Source organism: Crocuta crocuta, unplaced genomic scaffold, assembly GCF_008692635.1.
Source record: "Crocuta crocuta isolate KB4526 unplaced genomic scaffold, BGI_CrCroc_1.0 scaffold221, whole genome shotgun sequence".
In the NCBI taxonomy this organism is placed as follows: Eukaryota; Metazoa; Chordata; class Mammalia; order Carnivora; family Hyaenidae; genus Crocuta; species Crocuta crocuta.
The window spans coordinates 49,845-53,535 of record NW_027528610.1 but is presented as its reverse complement, the minus strand read 5'-3'; positions in this window follow the sequence as shown (position 1 = coordinate 53,535).

The window sequence follows — 3,691 nt, the reverse complement described above, 5'->3', positions numbered from 1 at the left end:
CCGGCACGCGCCGCCCTCACGACCCCGGAGCCGCAGCCCCGGGTCCTGGCCTCGGCTCCGACCCCAGCGAGTTCCCGCGGACGCCGAGCCGGACTCGACCCTGCGGCGGCCCCTCCAGCTGCCCTTCGCCTCCGGTGCGGAGGGTGCGCCTCCCCGCCCACGCCCCAGGCCGGGCCCCCCCCACACACACACNGCGGGGGCTCCCTCCCGCAGCCGCCGACACCCGAGCACTTCCCTAAAACGCTCCGGCCGCGGCATTGGGCGCCGGAACACCCGCCCCGCGAGGAGGAGGGGCCGCCTCCCAGGCCGTCCCTCCCAGACGCGCCGGCCGGGCCGCCACCGGGGGCGAGAGCGGGACCCCTGCGGGGCGAGCACTGCCGGGAGGGGCGTCCACAGGTCCGCACAGCCCCGCGCTGCAGGGACCAGACCCTCACAGGGCGGGGAAGACGCCCCGAGGGGCCAGCGGGTCCGCCGTCAGGGGACGGGGCGACCTCCTGAGTGTGACCGTGGGGTCAGCGGTCAGGGGACAGGACGACGTACTGAGTGTGACCGCGGGGTCAGAGATCAGGGGACAGGGACAGGAGGGTGTCCTGAGTGTGACCGCAGGGTCAGAGGTCAGGGAACAGGAGGTCCTGAGTGTGACATGGGGTCAGTGGTCGGGGGGCGGGGACAGGAAGACATCCTGAGTGTGACCCCAGGGTGAGGAGTCAGTGGTCAGGGGACAGGAGGGTGTTGGGAAGGCATCCTGACGGGGACCACGGGGTCAGTGGTGGGGGGGGGCGGGGACAGGAGGGTGTCTTGAGTGTGACACGGGTCAGCGGTCAGGGGGTGGGGACAAGAAGACGTCTTAAGTGTGACCCCAGGGTGAGGAGTCAGTGGTCAGGGGACAGGAGGGTGTCGGGAAGGCATCCTGACGGGGACCATGGGGTCAGTGGCCAGGGGGGCGGGGACAGGAGGGTGTCCTGAGCGTGACACGGGTCAGCGGTCAGGGGACGGACGATGTCCTGAGTGTGACACGGGTCAGCGGTCAGGGGGCGTGGACGGGAGGACGTCCTGAGAGGCTGACCGTGCTCTGGCTGCGGTCTGTTCCCGTCACCCTGGACCCCAGGGCCCGAGCACACGGGACTTGCGTCAGGGCCGGGATTGCATCACGTCGCGGCCGCCTGTGCCTGTGATCTCCGGGAACGCGCGTCTGCACACCGACCGCGGCCTCAAGTGTCCGGCCCTCTGGCCTGAGTGGCCCTCGTCCCGGTCCCGCCCGCCCAGGGTGCGTGGCCTCCCGGTGGAGGCGGATTCCCCGGCCGCGTGCTCACCTGCAGGCCCACGCACTGTGACGCCGACCCCGGGTGACCCGGAGCCCCGTCCTGCCCTGTCCACGCTCCAGTCCACGCAGTGCGCAGCACAGGCGCCTTGTGCGGGGTCTGCCCCTGCCCGAGACCAGCCGGACCCGGGCGGACGGGACGCATAAGCCTGGGGGGCGGAACCGCCCTCCGCCCTGCAGCCAGGGCACCCCCTGCGCCCCCTGCGCCCTCCCCCCAGAGCCCAGTCCCCCTGCCCCCTGTGCCCTCCCCCCTGCAGCCAGGCCCCCTGCGCCCTCCCCCCTGCGCCCTCGCAGCCCCAGCCCTCAGAGGAGCCTCGGGGCAGCCTGCGGCTGGGGTTGGGGGGCGNCCCTTCCTGTCTCTCCTCTCCCCTCCCCCTCCCTTCCCCTCCTCTCTCTCCGTTCCCGCCTCCATGGAGACCCAGCTCCTTGGCAGCTCCCTCTCTGCCCCGTGTCCCCCCCACAGCCCAGGGCCCCACGTGCAGCCTGTGACCCGGGGCTCTGAGCCTCTGGGGCCTGGGCAGCGGCCCCCACTGGGTCCCCCCGGCCTGTGGCGCAGACCCTCCTCCCCCAGCCCCGCTCTCCTTCCGGCCTCAGCTGGGAGGACTGAGGGCGCCGAGCTGTCCAGACCCCCAGAACCTGGGGCGGACCGGACTCCAGGCGGCTGGCCGCTGGGCTCAGCACAGGGCACTGCCTGCCCTGCGCTCCCCGGTGCACGGGCACGCGGGCGGGACGTGTGACAAGGACGCCAGTGCTGCGGGCGCTACAGAGGGAGCAGGGGCCGTGGGCTGCGGGACGCGGGAGACAGACAGGCCAGGGAGCCCGCACCTGCCCACACCCGACGCAGCCCAGGGGACCCGCGTCCAGCCCGCAGCCTCTGGGAGGTAAGGAACAGCACGCGCTGCTTGTAGAAACGGGATCAGCTGCCCCACGGCACCCTCCACCGCCTCCCTTCCCGCCGGCTCAGAGGCCACTTCCTCCATGCGGGCCTCCAGGCTGCAGCGAGACCAGAAGGGCACCCAGGCCTGGTCCAGTGGACCCTCACGCCCTGCTGGGGCTGAAGCTATTTCTGTGTCATTCCTGCCTCCCGGAGTGAGGGCCGGGAGCCCGCATCCTGGGGCCCGGCCCTCCGTGCAATGTGTGTGGCCCCACTGGGAGTGGCATGTGTGCGGGGAGCCCCCACAGGGCGTCCCGTGTGAAGGGGCCCTGCTGCCCGGACACTGGGCACCTTGTAACAGAACCCTCCTGGGCGGCTCCTCGCAGGGAAGTGACTGGCTAAGGCAACCCTTCAGGGGTCGAGGGCATCACCGCGCGGTGCCACCACCCCTGTGTGGTTCCTGGGCAGGGTCGTCACCCGAAGGACGCCCAGCATGACCAGTCATGCCCCGTCCCCTCCTGCCGAGCCCCGGGCACACAGCACATCCCTCTCTGCACAGAACTCCGTGTCGGGGACGCCATGCAAGGGGCTTGCCCGCCTGGCCTCTGAGCCCAGACACCACCGTGGACGCCCCTGCACCTGACGCCCCTCCCCGACCCCACCGTGGACGCCCCTGCACCTGACGCCCCTCCCCGACCCCACTGTGGACACCACTGCCCCTGATGCCCCTGCACCTGACGCCCCTCCCTGTCCCCACTGTGGACGCCCCTGCACCCGATGTCCCTGCCCCTGACGCCCCTGCACCCTGACGCCCCTGCACCTGACATCCTTCCCTGTCCCCACCGTGGACACTCCTGCACCTGACGCCCCTCCCCGACCCCACCACGGACACCCCTGCACCTGACACCCCTGCACCCGACGCCCCTCCCTGTCCCCACTGTGGACGCCCCTGCACCCGATGTCCTTGCCCCTGATGCGCCTGCACCTGACGTCCCTCCCTGTTCCCACCGTGGACGCCCCTGCACCTGACGCCCCTGCCCCTGACGGGGACCGGGCGGACACACCTGCACCTGACGCCCCTGCCCCTGACGCCCCTACAGCTGACATCCCTCCTCGACCCCACTGTGGACGCCCCTGCACCCTGATGCCCCTGCACCCTGACGCCCCTCCACCTGACGTCCCTCCCTGTCCCCACCGTGGACGCCCCTGCAGCTGACGTCCCTCCCTGTCCCCACCGTGGACGCCCCTGCACCTGATGCCCTTGCACCTGACGTCCCTCCCTGACCCGACCATGGACGTCCCTGCACCTGACGCCCCTGCACCTGACGCCCCTGCCCCTGACGCCCCTCCCCGACCCCACCGTGGACGCCCCTGCACCTGACATCCCTCCCTGACCCCACTGTGGACGCCCCTGCACCTGACGCCCCTACACCTGACACCCCTCCCCGACCCCACTGTGGACACCACTGCCCCTGATGCCCCTGCACCTGACGCCC